This window comes from Crotalus tigris, unplaced genomic scaffold, assembly GCF_016545835.1.
Source record: "Crotalus tigris isolate CLP2741 ecotype Arizona unplaced genomic scaffold, ASM1654583v1 scf7180000023617.9722795, whole genome shotgun sequence".
NCBI classification, from domain to species: domain Eukaryota; kingdom Metazoa; phylum Chordata; class Lepidosauria; order Squamata; family Viperidae; genus Crotalus; species Crotalus tigris.
In genome coordinates this window covers 3488076-3505699 of record NW_024100081.1, presented here as the reverse complement: position 1 = coordinate 3505699, position 17624 = coordinate 3488076, and the positions used below count along the sequence as shown (strand labels likewise).

Here is a 17624-nt window from a genome sequence, read left to right as displayed (position 1 = left end):
TTTTTGGCTGCTGCTGCACACTGCTGGCTTATAGTCAAGTGATCATCCACTAAGACTCCAAGGTCCCTCTCACAGTTGCTGTTTTTAAGCCAGGTCTCACCTAATCTGTACTTAAACCTTTGGTTTTTCCTGCATAAATGTAAAACTTTGCTTTTCTCCACATTAACACTCATTTTGTTGGATAAGGCCCGTTGTTCAAGTTTGCCAAGATCTTTTTGGATCTTGAGCTTTTCTTCTGGGGTGTTGGCTATTCCTGCCAGTTTAGTGTCATCTGCAAATCTGATGAACTCCCTTTCTATTCCATCATCTAAGTCATTAATGAAGATATTGAAGAGTGCTGGGCCTAAGACAGAAGCTTGTGGTGCCCCACTGCTTACTTCTCTCCATGTGGATGTAGTACCATTGAGGACTACTTGCTGAGTATGGTGTGTCAGCCAGCTCCAGATTCATCTAAAGGTGTTGGTATTCAATACCCAAGAAATAGTCAAAGATGGTGTCTCAAATGTATATTAGAAATGTAATTGTAAAGAAGGTGCTTTTTAACCATCTCTGATAGACTTGTGATAAAGCAGAAAAATATTGGGGCCATATTTTTATCTTAATTCAGAATATTCTTAAAATTAATATAAAATTGAATCCAGAAGGAATTTTTAAGACTGTTGGACAAAGAACTTGAAAGAAAATTTTGGAATTTTGCTATTATATATGTTTACAGTGACAAGAATTCTATATGCATAAAAAATGAAAGACACGTGAATGCACACAATGGAAGAACGGTACAGCTGATGGAGTTGACGAAGATGGCAAAGCTGAGTGTTTTAATTAAAGAGAACTTATCCAGTTTTGTTTCCACTTGGAATTCACTTCTGAACTTTATTTTAAAGTAGAAAAAAACAACATTTTTTTAGGTTTTGAAAATTAGATAAGCTTTGTGATTATATAAATGGTTTGTATGTATTAGAAATTTAAAACAAAAAGTTCAGGTTGTAACTTTTTTGTACTGTACTCTATTGTCCAGAAAAAAGTCAGAAGTCACTGCTTTTTTCTCTATAACTTTGCATTTTTCCCTTTTCTGTTTTTCCCTGTTCAAAAAAGTATAAGTGCAAATGTGTCTGTATGTCTGTGTATAAATTTAAAAAGGAGCTATTCATTGGAGATAAGTTTATACTTCTTTGAAGCTAAGAATAGTAAACAAGTATTTACCCATTTAAACTTTTTTATCCAACTATTCAACTCTCCAAAAAGCCTGTATCATTCACATTCACCCAATAAAAAAATAAATAACATAATATTTTTTAAAGGTATTAGTGAATCCAGAGATATTTCATGTCAATAAACAAAGAAAAATCAAGACCATTGGAAATAAATGCAGAATTGCTCAATTTATTTAAAACTACTCATCCTCACACCTTTGCAATCATCTGTGGTTTTTATAAAATAAGAAAAAGGCACATTTACTTTTTTCCATACTACAAAAAATTAATTGCACTGTACATTGTGTAGAGTGGGGAGACACATAAAAATATTCCAGTTTAATTTACCCTCTTCTATAGAGCATATTAGGATGTCTAATAGAAATCTAATTGAATAAATACTGTTTACTCTGTGTTGTTTGCAATTAATTATCTCAATAAGTTAAATCAGGGAGTAGCCAAATTACTAAGAATGAGAAATGAATTATTCTAATAGAATTGTGAAAGTTTTTCTCTTTAATGTGTGTGTGTATCCTTGCAAAACCTAGTTCTTTCAGAACAGATTACAACCCTTAAAATCACAATATATTTTCTTAAACAAAGTAATGATTTAATGTACAATATGTAAAAAGTATACCAGCATTCTAATGTTTTCCCACAACATATATATGTACAATAATAGAATATTCATATAAAGGTCTGATATAATAACCATTATCCAAGGGCACACAATAGACAATAATATAGTTAGATGCATCTCACTGGGAAAAGTATTCCACAGTTAGGCATGGGTCACTGACCTGATCGTGGGCATTCTCCTCTTCAGATGAGCAGGGATCTGCACACAGCCTCTAAATATGACTTAAATGTGCAGCTCAGATCATTTAAAATATGTTTTGAGCTACCATTATTCATGATCTCCTCTCAGAGTACCCGGGAAAAAGACTTCATCCAATAGAGAAGATGCTAGATATCTGAGATCAAGTGTCTCCAGGAAGAAAAAAGATTATATAACCATGCACTTTGTAGGGGGAAATACAGGGAAGGCTATTATGGTGAATATAGCAGCAAAAGCCAGCACTGTTGTAGGTCACATTACTAGTGCAAAGGTGGCAGGAGAAAACTGAGAATGTAACAATGAGCAACATTCCAAGCTGCTGCCTGTTTATTTCTTACAAAAGGATGCAATGGGCATTATTTTTTTTCTGCCAAATGAAGCCCATTTTCTAATTCAATCTTCCCTTTCCTGGCTTCCCTTGCCACACCGTATTTGGTCGCATTCGATTCAGTTATTTGCTGAAGGGCCAACAGAGTTGAGCCCCATTACATCACTTCTTTCCAACATTTTGTTGAATCGGAACAAAGGAAGGTAGGAGTTTCCAACCTACAAGAGATGATTAACATACTTTTAAAATATGCTGTGGAAGCTCTTGTAAAATGGTTCCTGGAGAGGATTTGCCATTCATAGAAAGATAGATGTGGGGAGCATAATCAGTACCAAATTACTGCACCAAATCTACTACTAGATTATAAGCAGAGTTGTATCATGGTTTTGCTTAGCAGCTGCTTCATTTAATGACTGGATTGCCAGTCCCTTCTGTGGTCACTAAATGAGGACCTCTTGTAAAATGTTATGAGTGATTATCTTAATTCCTGCCCCGCCACTTTCCACCCAATGGTTCCTTCTAGTCCTGTTGTTGTTAATTGCGAAATCGTGTCTGACCCATCGCGACCCCATGGATAACGTTCCTCCAGGTCTTCCTGTCCTCTACCATCTTCTGGAGTCCATTTAAGTTCACGCCTACTGCTTCAGTGACTCCATCCAGCCACCTCATTCTCTGTCATCCCCTTCTTCTATTGCCCTCAATCTTTCCCAGCATTAGACCCTTCTCCAGTGAGTCCTTCCTTCTCATTAGGTGGCCAAAGTATTTGAGTTTCAGCTTCAGGATCTGGCCTTCTAAAGAGCAGTCAGGGTTGATCTCTTCTAGGACTGACTGGTTTGAACGCCTTGCAGTCCAAGAGACTCGCAGGAGTCTTCTCCTGCACTATAGTTCAAAGGCCTCAATTCTTCAGCGCTCAGCCTTTCTTATAGTCCTACTACTCTCTAAACAAAGCATCAGGCTGCAAACTCTCATTGTTTTCATTTTGAAAGTTAGCTTGCAATTCATTTGGCACCCAAAGACATTCTTAGAAAATAAAGCTAATAATGCAGATTGATGCTTTTACTGCTACGCGCCAACTTTCCATTTCCAAACAGATATTTTTTTTTTAAAAAAAAAAAAAACCATGCAAAGCCTGCAGATATACTGGTATATCCAAGATCTGTGTTAGACTCCCTGATCCAAGCTTTTGATTTATGCTTTATCTGCATTCCGAATATTACAGGAATCTGAAGTTGGACTGTATCTCCAACTCCAGACAAATTAAAATGGGGGAACATTATTTCCATATTATTTTTAACTTCTAGATTTCCTGTCCCTCAGTGAAAATCTCACCGATGTAGCTGACTATGAGAGAAGCAGCATTCTTTTCACTATTCAAATATTCTTCTTACCCCTGGTAAAAACACTGCTGGCCCATTGTTTTTTAATTCACAAAGATTAATGCCAGTGTGATCTCTGCCAGCATTTGCTGGCCGGGAAGCATCTCAACTAAATCTAAACTACCCAGCCCCCAGGTAGGCCATTGAAAATACTATGCATAATTATTTTAAATTTGTTTTTGCTTGTTAAAAACGATCCTTTGTCTAAAATATAAATAAAAATATACCACTTTGCAATGCTCGGCTAGGCATTCAGACATTATAGTAAAGACACAGCTGAATTAAAGAAAACATGGGTGATAGATGGTTCCTGTTAGATTATTAATCTACAGAATAAAGCCAACAGCCAAACTCCTTTCTTTGGATAAACTAGCAAATCAAGTCTTGGTGTGATTAGTGCATTGCAGGAAAAAAAAAAAACTCCAGGAAATATAATTCTAAGGATTGCTTGGTTTCCTGCTGTATCCTGGTTTGCACTCTGCCAATAATGGGAAAAAAACTAAAAGGACAGAAGAACCTAAGCAGGAAGAAAGTTGCACTGAACCATCAACAGTAGCTGATAACAGGGCAAGTAGCTTCATCCATTCAAAACATCCAGAAAATAGAATGTACCTTTTTTTTTTTTTTTTACCTTCTGCGTATTTTCTAAACCGGCAGACTGCCAATCCCATAGTAATGGTTTTTAAGAAATGCCCCTGACAAAAAAGATTCTCCCTTCGCCAGATCTCAGTATTTATAAGCAAGTCCAAATCTGTGAGAAAATTCAATTGAATGCAGATGGCAGGAAATTCCTTCAAAATGACAGTGGCCAAATGCAAACCACAAGACATGAAAATAACCCAAGATACTAGACATGGAGAACATCGAATATAGATTTTTTTTTCTTTGTGCAATTCATAATCTGTGATTGATTACTGGGAAGACAGGCTGTAGTTTTATTGGACTTCTGTATAGCAACTATTCCATTTGCCACAATTAAAGCATAAAGGGCTGAGAAATTAATGGGAAGAGTAAAGAGGGTTATTCTGACAGTATGAATGCACTCCCAGATAGATTCACCACAGTGCAAACAGGCTGGGCATGTTTTTCTTACATCTTCTCATGTACTGCATAGCACGAAAGCTAATACACTATTTGGCAGGCATGCAATTTTAACAAAATTATCTGAGTTATGTTTTCTTGGCTCAGAAAAGGACCGGTCCATGGGCTTGCACTGCTCTATCTGCTGTTGAGATGAATATGTTCTAACAATAGTTTAGCAAACAAACAAACAAATAAAAAAATCAGCACCTCTCTTCCTTCTGTAAAGGAGACTCCTTTTCTCTTTTACATCTCTCCGTCTTCAAATCTTCCTTATCATTTAGCAGAAGGGCAGATCTTAAATATAGGTATTCCTCAACTTACAACAGTTCATTTAGTGACTGTTCAAAATTACAATGGCACTGAAAAAAGTGACTTATGACCATTTTGCACACTTAAAACCATTGCAGCATCCCCAGGGTCATGTGATCAAAATTGGCAACTGACTCATATTTATGACGGTTGCAGAATCCTGGAGTCATGTGATCACCTTTTGCAACCTTCCAATAAGCAAAGGCAATGGGAAAGCCAAATTTACTTAACAACCCTGTTACTAACTCAATGACTGCAATGAATCACTTAACAATTGTGGCAAGAAAGGTCATAAAATGGGCAAAATTCACTTAACAACTGTCTCACTTAGCAACAGATGTTGGGCTCAATTGTGGTCATAAGTTGAGAACTAAGCAAAAAAAATCCTTACACATTACTAACAAAGTTGAATTTACATATCCTAAATATACGGTAGTCTGATATAAAGCTTCTGAACAGTATCTGGTATCTGCTAGGCTTTTCATTTTCCATGAACCTGTCCAATTTCATCTTAAAGCAGGCAATGCAGCTGTTAAATTCACAATAGTGATTGGAAGAATACGTATGCATACTTCGAGACTTCTGATTTTTCAGAAACAGTGTGAACTGTGGCCAATCTTTGGCACTGGAAAGAACCTGATTGTTATCAACTCTTTTTCATCTCAACATGCTTTAAAGCAGGGGTGTCAAACTCCCGGCCCAAGGGGGCAGTTTCATCATACCAGAGCCACGCCCACCCCATTGCCAGCAATGGCGAAAAAGCTCCGAGACATCGCGTGACATCACATGATGTCGCGAGTTTGACATGCCTGCTTTAAAGACATAAAACTACAATTGGGAGATTAAGAAATCATATCATAGTGCTTAATGAAATAGGAGCTAGCATCTGAAAGCTTTGGCTACCAAAGCCATTAGTTTCAAAACTTATTTTCAGCCTGAATCACAAAGAAGCAGCTGCTGAATGAGTTCAGTGATTTGAATTCCCCCTAGTGGCACTTAAATGAAAATGGAAATTAAAAAGTTTTCCTTAATGCAGTAATTTTGATGAGAGCAAAGAACCACAATCTCTTAAATCAAAACCCACTCAATCATGAGATTCTTAACTTTGTGAAGTGCTGTGTTACACCAAAAGAAATATAGTTATATTATACAGTAATATAAAAATATGTTCCCAAAAATGCTTTAATACACTAGAGGAAGGTCCTATCATAAAAGAAAATCTTATTTGTTTCTCCATTGTTCTTCTACTGCTCATCCTACTGTATTATGCTGCTCCTATGCAACATTAACACACAGACTCAGTATCTGCCTCTTGAACTACTAAGTAAGAGAAATCAGTACAGTATAATTTCTTTTTGGGGAAAAAAATCCAGTTTGTTTCTCATGGACTGCTGCTATGGACAGAGAAAGCTAAGCAACAAACATCTGCATACTTGTAAATATTTTTAAAATGTTGTAAGCACCTGTTTCTTAAAATAATTATCTGTTTTGTTTTTACACACAATTGTAAGCAACAAGGCACAAAGCCAAGAAAAGAAAGCCTTCTATATAGGAGAACTGAGCTGAGTAATAAAAAAACACTAATAAAATTACACAAAGAAAATTCTGGATGTAATAATGGCAAATGACTGCAGCATAATAACAAAAGAAAAGTGTACGTATGCTAGATGTGCTTATCCAAGTGTAGCAGAAATTAATAAAATATACCGTATCTTAAAGTAGTATTGTATTTTGTAGATCTTGGAATAAAGAACATTTGAAAATAAGGCATTTACGCTCATTCTGGGATGTCATTCTGCTTTGTAGAGCAATTTGGCTCATAGTATCAACTTCCTATTTATCTCATCTTGTTCCTCAGCCTTTCAGAGTTCCAGAGCCATCTCATTTTTTCCATGGTGCATTTTCCAGGCATCTGAGGGTTTCAGGGTTGAATGTGGTAAGCCACATACTTTAGTTTCCTTCATTAATAATAAATCACTACAATTACAATTTAGGATTAAAATATTCTACCTTGTACTTAACGTTTGCCCTCAGCAAATTAACTAAGTAGGCCATATTGGATTCCATGTTTTGTACTGACCTGGAAAAAGATGCTAATAATTGAACCATATAATGGGCTATCTTTCATGATAGGAGACTAATAAAGTACATTAATCCCCAAATACTAGGAGTAAACCAATCACTAAATTCACAGAAAAAATGAAACAACCAACAGATAACTACAGAATGTTTGATTCTAGGACTTTTTTTAAAAAAAAAATTCAAATAATTTTGTTAATGAAATGTATCCATTATTCTAAAACACTCAAAGGTTATTTGTATTGTATATGCATTTCAGTAGTCATTTTACTAAATAACCACATTTTTAAATACTGTATTATTCTTTTTCCTCATGAATGGAATTGATTTACTCTGAAAGTTTCATCCAAACAATTGGATGATTGGGGAATTCAAAAGATAATTGTAGTTCAGTTTATTATCAGATATGTACAAAACAAATTCTCACCATCTTTATTCATAATGAAAATAACTGAGTATATCAGCCTGTGATGAATTAGTAGAAACCAATATAATGCATTACACAAATTCCTTCCTTCCTTCCTTCCTTCCTTCCTTCCCTTTCCTTTCCTTTCCTTTCCTTTTTTCCTTCCTTTTTTCCAGAGTTTAGGTAGATCTATTACAAAGAGTGCAGGATTGTAGCCTTGTAATTCTCATACTATGTGTCACTACAAGAAATTATACCACAACAAATTCATCAGTAGCAGTGCTGATCTGTATAAAAAGGAATGCACACTTTGACCAAGGTTGGTTCTATTGTTATGAAACAATCTCCTCTTGTTGGAATTATACTTCTCTACACTATGAAGCCATGAACAGCTTCATACTGGATACAAGTAGCATTCTGACAGAGGACAGTGAACTACTGAACACTGGATTTACATCATTCTATACTAGCAACGCAATACACAGTGACATACTCAAGAATATCATCAAGAATTTTTGTATACATGCCAACTGTCATAACTGATTCACAGGAGTTAATCTTGACAGTAAAGTCATGCTTTCTCCAAAATGGCACAGCGTTTAGTGGTATTTCATCCATCATTAGGATCAATAACTCTTAAGGGGCAGAATTTTAAGAGATAGGTTCTGTTGACATTCATAAGTCTCCTAGGGTAGTCCTGGAAAATATCAAGTTCTCATATTCGAAAATATTCCTTCCTATGAATCAAGATAGCAGAATAGTAGCTGCAGAGTACATAATATAACAAGAATTTATAGAACTGAGTCTATGAAGATGTTAAAAAGTCAAGACATACAAAAAACAGGTTGGTCATTATCAGAGAACGAGAAACTATTGAAACATTTGAGTAGTACGTATGTCTCATCCTATTCCCAAATTAAATAAAATTAGATGAATTAAAATAATTTCTGCAGAACACAAAAAAAGGAAGTACCATACTTCTTCATTTACAAGTATTCCTGAGACTCTCTCTTTGGTACAAATGATATAAGTCTGCTCTGTAGCAAGGAGAATTGTTTGTTTAGAGTCTAATCAGAATTTGTTTTTCTGACTAAAGAGATTATGACATGGGAATAAACAAAATGCAGTTAATTTTAGGCTCTGCTCCTTTGACTAGACAGGTCTCCCAGGGCTTGGATCCCACAGTGATGCTCTTTGACCTCAGAATTGTGTTTTGCTTGAGACCGCACATCTGTTCTCTTCAAGTCCTCATTCTTCCCTACAGGATGATTCGGAACAGTATATGCTTGCCTATCCATGTCAATCATGCACCTTTCTCCCCATTCAGTGGGACAAGAAGAGAAGGAAGAAATGGAATACACTACTGTTCCAATATTCAAGGCCTATTCATTTTGATGTATCCTTATTTAATAGCTACAATTCTTATCTGATTGATACAATAACTACAATTCTTACCTAACTGATACAAACCTTGTGGGAAAGTATCTACAAGCCAACTCACGAATTCCCCTCTTTTGATTAGTACAACTTTGTGAGAGAGTGCAGAAATCTACTCATCCCTTTGCATTCACCTGGTCCAATTACAAATTTTGTAATACAGGTTTGAGTTTAAGCAACTCATTCTCTTTTATGAGCCATCTTCCAATCAATCCTTTCCAGTTTTCATGGATTCATCAGCTCTGAATTCCAGTTGTTACATCTACACGGAGGGCAAATTATGGCCCCAGCTTCCTGCTTGATCACTCTAGGAAAAAGACCTTGCCCTGATCTAGCAAAATTATTCATATGTTCATGCTGCTTCCCTCTGCCCTACTGTATTTCAGGTGGACTGTTCTTCACTGGGGAAATGCAAATTCACCTTACAGCAGTGTTTCTCAATCTTGTCAACTTTAAGGTGTGTGCATTTCAAAATTTCCAAAATTTCTGAGCCAGCAACTGAGAGTTGAAGTTCACACTTCTTAAAGTTGACAAGGTTGAGAAACATAGCTTTACAGCATTAGAGAGATAGCCAGATTGCAGCAAGGTATGAGAAGGCAGGAGAACTATAACAATGGCAGGCATACCTACAATAATTAAGTCTAATTTGGCTTAAACAGGGTCTGGTAGGACAACAAAGAATGCAAGTCACAGAGACATTTTTCTTAAGATTATTTGTATTGCTGTCACTCAGGATTTGTCTCCTTAGTACCATCCAATTTATCCTGAATATGTAGGAGAAGAAATAGCAGAACAGGGAGCCGGAGTCAAGAGAGGAATCAGTCTGGAGTCATTACGTCCCCAGATGCGATCCAAATCCATCTCCCCTTAAATTCTGTTATCTCTCAGTTAGCGCCAATTGAGCACTGACTGTTAGTTGATTAGATTCTTATGAATAGGATTCAGCAATAAATCTTAACTGAAACTTAACATTTGGTCCTGATTCTTCACACCTGATAGAATATCTATTTGTTCATGCTCATTTGCAGTGGACATAGTCCCAAAAATAAATTCACATTTCATTACTGATCCTTAGATATTTTTCTGATAACACACATTGTGCAAAGAACCTATCTTTTCATAGTTTTTCTTAATGAAATCTCAGTTTTCAGAAAAGATGAAAACAACTGTGGGAAAACATGAGGTTTAAAAATAAAAATAATAACACCTGTACATCCCTTTCCTCCCCTCTCCTCCTTTCATTAACATGGCACATAATTTCCAAAAAGAACCATTATCTAGAAACATGCAAAGATTTATGAATGGTAACATAGCAAAATAAAATTAAGATTGTCCTTCCATTCTCTGAAATTAACAGAACTCTGTTACATACAAATATTTCCCGATGTTATCTGTTAGAGTTCCATTTTTCATTATGTGATGTTATTTTACTTGGGCTAGTAATTTTGCTCATTACGTCAAAAATAAAAAATGGGTAAGAACAACATTATTCTTTTGACATTTCTAGCAAGCTAAGTCTGCAAAGAGCAAATCTGGATCAGCATTTGGTAGAGTTTGGTAGAGTTAGTCCTCAATTTACGACCACAATTGAGCCCCAAATTTCTGTTGCTAATTTAAGTGAATTTGTCCCATTTTATGACCTTTCTTGCCACAGTTATTAAGTGAATCACTGCAGTTGTTAAATTAGTAACACAGTTCTTAAGTGAATCTGGCTTCTCTATTGACTTTGCTTATCAGAAGGTCATAAAAGGTGATTCAAGAGACTGCAACCGTCATAAATATGAATCAGTTGCCAAGCATCTGAATTTTGATCACAGTAATGCTGCTACGGTCGTAAGTGTGAAAAGTGGGCATAAGTAACTTTTTTCAATGCCGTTGTAGTTTTGACCGGTCACTAAATGAACTGCTGTAAGTCAAGGACAACCTGTATGCGAGAAAAGGTTTCCTGAAACATTTCTGTATCAACGCTCGTTCTCTTCTTACCCCCAATGAAGTGCAGTAGAATCTATGAAGGGGTGGGCGATATTCACATGAATCATTTACAAGCAGTATGGATAATCCATTCAAATAGAACATTTTCTTATTCATAAAGATGTGTGAATTATTCCAAAGCTAAGGAAGTGATCAACAAACAAATCTGGAACTGACTTCCTCCCTTACAAGCTAAAAAAACGTTCTCATGAAAGAAACCTAATCTGTTTAAAGGAATGGAAGCAGCTGAAAGGGATTCCAAAACAGAAAACCACTAGAACAAAACACCGTAAGTTGTTAAATCCTTGGTTTAAAGGATCACTTCTATATGGAGCAAGCCTGGAAGTTAATTTGAACAATTCTAGGAGTAGTTTAGTCTAGCCCAGATACCTTCTTAGAATCACCAAACAGATTTTAAAGTGACAACCATACACAGGGCTTGAAGGCTACTATATGTTTCTACTTATGTTTCCCAGCAAACAATATTCAGACAGTTTCAGTACTGAAAGAAGTACACAGCCATCACAACCTGCCCCACTGATAACTTTATACTTCATGACAATTTCCCTGTTACGTGGCTTCCCACTTCCCCTGAAATGACTAGCAAACCCACGATTGTGGGAATGAGAAAAGAAGATAAAATAACTAGCCCACCCTCTCAATTTATTTAAAAATCAAGCTCCCCACTCACAGCATGATGAAGGAAGCAAGAATTACAGACTATATTAAAATGTTTCAATGCAAAGATTGTGGGTAGAATAGAGAATATCAGAAACAAACTTTTCCGCCCTGGTTTATTAGTGTGTTCATTTAGGCCAGGGGTCTTCAAACTTGGCCCTTTTATGACTTGTGGACTTCAACTCCTGGCTGAGGAATTCTGGGAGTTGAAGTCCACAAGACATAAAAGGGCCAAGTTTGAAGACCCCTGATTTAGGCAGAGCCTCTGAAGGTTCTGAAGCTCTTTTTCCTGGTGTTTCTGAAATAAGCTATCTATTAGTTGTTTATATCTAACATTCATTCAGTCACTCTCTCACACCACTGCAGCTTTAAAGCAGGAAGGCAGACAGCAGGTTCAATAATAGAGATCCAAAATACAAAATAACAGTTGCAAGGGACCTTAGAGGTCTTCTAGTCCAACCCCTGCTCAAGCAGGATACCCTATGCCATTCTGGAAAAATGGCTGTCCAATCTCTTATTGAAAACCTCCAGTGATGGAGCACCCACAATTTCTGGAGGCAAGCCATTCCACTAATTAATTGTTCTCATTGTCAGGAAATTTCTTCTAAATTCTAGGCTGCATCTCTCTTTGATAAGTTTCCATCCATAACTTCTTGTCCTGCCCTCAGGTGCTTTGATAAACAGGTCAACCCCCTCTTCTTTATGACAGCTCCTCAAATATTGAAAGACTGCTATCATGTCACCCCTAGTCCTTCTCTTTGTTAGACTAGACTAGGGGTGTCAAACTCAATTTCACTGAGGGCCACATCAGCATTGCGGTTGCCCTCGGGGGGTGGAGGGGGTGGCCAGGGTGGGTGCAGCCTATTGGGTGGGCGTGGATGGAATGGGTGTGGCCTACTGGGTGGGCGTGGCCAGCTCTACATCATTTGCGTCAAGGGTGCCTGTGGGGGCCTGGGAGGGCATGGGACAGATCTGAGGGTCTCTGGCAGAAAGGGGTGGGACCAGGGCAGAGCCTGATATGTGAAGTAGGCGAGGGCCATTTGCTGGCCACTTCCAGGCGATGGTGCATTTCTTCATTCCTCACAAAGAGTGACACCTCCCCAGTATGCACCCAGGGGGTGGGGCCAACGCGGCAGGGGCTGGTTCCTCGCTGTTTCCAGATGGCCTTGTGGAGCTAAGACTAAATGCATTTCAGCATAGATGGCCACCACAAAATTGTACATTGGCTCCCGGCTGGCCTGGACCAGGGCCAAGGCAACGGGGGCCGTTCCCTCACTGTTTCCAGGATGGCTTCACGGGCCACATGAAACCACTTTGCGGGCTGCATCCGGCCCCCGGGCCTTGTGTTTGACATGTCTAGACTAGACATCCCGTTGATTGTATGCTTTAGCCTCCAATCCTCTAATCAACTTTGTTGCTCTTCTTTGCACTGTTTCTAGAGTCTCAACATCTTTTTTGCATTGTGGTGACCAGAATTGGATGCAGTATTTCAAGTGTGGGGAGTATAAAGCAGTAGTAGCACTTCACATGATAGCACTTCACCTACATCAAGTCTCTTTGGGTTCACAATTAGAAAATTATCAGATAGCAATGGAACTACCATATTCACATATTTTATCGTAACAGAGTGTATCATGGTTTAACATTATTTGACATCAGCAGTATTGGAACTTTCAGTAATCCAACCTTGAAAAGCAGAATATTCCAGACTCATGTCAGTTTCTAATGACCAGAAATATATTTCCCATGAAGCTGGTATTTTAGCTTGGGTTAAAACCTCATTAAATAAATCCAACAGCATTGGGCCTAAAGATTCTTATGCAATTTTATACATTTCTACAGGTATGCCATCTGGCCCAGGTGCTTTATTATTCTTCTGTTTCTTAATTGCGACTGAGAGCTCTAAATGTGTTATCTCTTTATTCAGCAGAGTTTCAAATTCTTCTGACACCTTGGGTAAATTGGCTAATTGTAAATACTGTACTATGTCACAGTTATTTCTCTTTTCGTCGTCTTTGTATAAATTCTTATAAAACTCATACGCCACTAGTTTCTTTCCTTCGTTCTGGCATACCATATCACCTCTGGCGTTATAAAGTTTAGTAACCCTCTGCTTGTTGTTATGTTTTTTGATTTTATAAGCCAACCATTTCCCTGGTTTATTGGAGTTTTCGAAGAAATTTTGTTTAGTACGTTTTATCTGCTGTCCTAGATCTTTCTTCACAATAATATCCATCTTATGTTTAATTAAATCTATCTGTTGTTTCAGATCACATCTTTGTGGTTCCTTTTGCAGGTTTTCCACAACTTTAAGTAGTTCTTCTTCTAATTGTCTTTGGCGTTGTGTTTTGATTCCTAAAGAAAACACAGACCTGGCACAAATTAAGAACTATAGACCCATTTCTCTTTTGAATTCAGATTACAAGATTTTCATGGCAATAATGGCACAAAGACTTGAAGGTTCTTAGTGGATTTTATACATACTGATCAAAACGGCTTTCTATCTAAAAGATATATAAGAAACAATATTAGGACTGTTTTGGACATATTGGAGTATTATGAAGTACACAATGAAAAGCAAATGTGTTTAATTTTTCTTGATGCACAAAAAGCATTCGACAATGTAAAATGGGATTTTATGTTCAACCAATTATTGTATATGGACTTTGGGGAAAAATTCTTAAATATGTTTAAATCAGTTTATTCTAAGCAGGTGGCCAAAGTAATAATCAATGAAGAACCGACTGAGAGTTTTCAAATTCAAAAAGGCACAAGGCAAGTTTGCCCACTATCACCACTGTTGTTTATATTATGTCTTGAGGTATTAACTAGAGTAATCCGGCAAGATGAACAGATCCCAGGTTTAGAGATCAAGAAAGAGACATTTAAAATACAAGCCTTTGCAGATGATTTAGTTTTTATAATTGAAGAACCATTACCATCAGGGACAAGACTGATGGAAACACTGAGTAGATACGGGGAAATAGCAGGTTTAAAGATAAATTAAAAAAACTAAAATGCTCATCAAAAATATGACTAAAATACAGAAAAATGAATTGGTTGACAGAATAGGTGTTCAAATCACAAATAAAATTAGATATTTAGGGATACAATTGACTGCCAGATGCGCTACATTTAAAAGGGATAACTATGATAAGTTAATAGAACAGATTCAAAAAGACTTTGATATTTGGACTAACCTACAGCTCTCTCTTATGGGCAGAATTGCGGTGATTAAAATGAATGTGTTGCCAAAAATTTTATTCTTGTTCCAACGTATACATATAAAATCAGACAAGAATTTTTTTCAAAATTTGAATAAAATGATGTGTAAATTCATCTGGCAAAGAAAAAGAGCAAGAATTAAATTAAAATTATTGCAGGACTCAAAGGAAAGGGGGGGATTTGGTCTTCCAGACTTGGAGAAATATTACCAGGCTACAGCATTAGTATGGGTAAGAGATTAGATATTACTAAAGAACAGGAGACTATTATGTCTCGAGGGCCATGACCTACAAATAGGATGGCATGCCATATTATGGGATCATAAATATAAAGTACATAAATATTTTCGAAGACACTATATTAGGCAAGCTCTTATTGATGTATGGACAAAAATTTGGCAACTAAATTATACCCAAGTACCTAGTTGGATCTCACTGTTAGAAATACCCAAAATTTACCCAATTAGACAAGATCATAACATATAAAAATAACTTAGATGAAAGAGGGGAATTGAAATCCAGGAAAACCCTTCAGGATGAAGGGATAGAATTAAAATGGTGGGCATACCTGCAACTGCAGACGAGATATTGGAAAGATAAAAAAGAGTTAGGCATTAAATTAGAACCAATAGAATTGGATAAAATAATATTGGGGTCAGAGGATAAAATGATTAAAAAATTATACCACTATTTGTTAGATCAGGCAATGTACGAGGAACAAGTAAAAATGACTATGTTGAATTGGAGCAAGGACTTTGGTCTTAATTTTGATCTGCACATCTGGCAAGAACTATGGGTAAGAAACAAGAAGCTTACTTTGACCACCTCTTACAAAGAGAACCTCTACAAAATGTTTTATAGATGGCATCTCCCACCCACAAGATTGGCTAAAATGTGTACCAATGTCTCCCCTAAATGTTGGAAATGTAATCTGACAAGTGGAACATACTATCATATGTGGTGGGAATGCACGCGAGCTCGTGATTTTTGGAACAGGATTAAAGTATGGTGGGAAGAAATATTAGAGTGAGTGGTAGAACCAAAACCAGAACTCTTTCTATTAGGTTTAACTACGCAAAAGCATGACAAAGGCGTACTTTATTTAATGTTATACATTTTAATGGCTTCTAGACTGGTTTTTGTTCAAAATTGGAGGAATAAGGGAACTCCAACGGAAGAAGAGATCCTGCATAAAATTTTATCATGTGCTGAGATGGACAGGCTTACAATGATTATGAAAGATAAGACAGAACACGAATACTTCGAAATCTGGGACAAATTTTACTGTTGGTATGAACTAAGGAGAACTGCTCGGACTTCAAGTTAATGGTAGAATTAAAAAATATATATAACTGTACATATAATTGTATATATAATTGTATTGTATAGAAGGATGAGGCTTATATAGAGGTTAAGAACGATGTATTAAGTTATTGTACCATGAGAAACAAACTGTTAGGAAAATTCATTCTGGAATGTCATTTGTCCATTTTTGTTTTAATTGTATTATGAATAAAAAATTTAAAAAAAATTTCAAAAATTACAATTGGGACAAAATTTATAATTTATAATTAAAATTTTCAACAGAAGTTTAACTTACTTTCTTAAATTTTGTGAGTTAGTAACTACTACAGCCTTCAGAAAAAATAATAAGGAAAAGGAATAAACCAAAACAGAATGTTTCTGTGGAAACCAAGTTTTTATTCCTAAACAGAAAAGAAAATCAACAAACACATTCCTGCCAAGATTACTATTGGCAATAAAAAGTCAAGGTAGTCATCTAGCTTTAAAAAAAAATCCTAAGCCCACTTTAGGACACTGGCTTTGTCAAAGCATCCAAATAATGTATGATCTTTCAAACTCCTCAGAACATCAATGTTGCTGGATGGAGCAAGTAGGATAGAATATACTGCTTTGGGGACTATACTATCCAGAGATTAAATAAATGCAGATTCCAGCAGAACTGCACTTCAATAGTAATAGGCTACTTTCTTATCATTCTTATGATGTGATCAATTTACATTTCTAGGACTACTTTTTTAAACAAAACAAAACAAAAACAGTAATGGAAGAGTTACAAGACTGTTCACAAAGAAAGTGTAGGATTACAAGGCAAGTGAACAGGAAAACTAGCCAATATAAATGGCAGCCTGGAGGACAATACCAAATGATTAGGAAAGAAGTATGGAGATACAGGCAGTGGTATTCAAGTGGCAGAGGACAAAAAAGGTTGATTAATGTCCAAATTATGAAGTGTATCTACTTTTGGTCTTCATATACAGTATTCTATAATGTAACAAACATTTAGATTAGGTCTTATGATAGGCTGCATCTAGACTGTAGAATCACTAGGACAAAAAAACAATAGTTGATTCCCATTTTTAACATAAATTCTCCATTCTTAGGCAAAACATGGGATATTCTTTAGAACAATGGAAAAAACAGTAATTTTCTGTATCACTTATTCAAAGAGGACAAGGTATTGAAAGCCAAGACAGTACAGCTATAAATTGACTTCACATAAGACTTTTTCAAAAACCAAGATGTTCAAATCATGCTTTCCCACCATTTGGCACAAATTGAATCAAGATGCATCTACTGCTGAAAGATTCTGAGGCAAAAGTCCAACAAGATATATTTAATTGATCCCTATTGGAAGATTAACATTTTTAAAGTTATGAAAATTATTTTCATAACAGAAA

At 36.3% G+C, this 17624-nt stretch overlaps 1 protein-coding gene across 1 annotated transcript in view; it reads right to left on the bottom strand.

The window, feature by feature from the left end:
- GLIS1 (GLIS family zinc finger 1) overlaps window positions 1–17624 on the bottom strand; it is a 235904-nt gene that overhangs the window by 172408 nt on the left and 45872 nt on the right. The window lies entirely within an intron of this gene.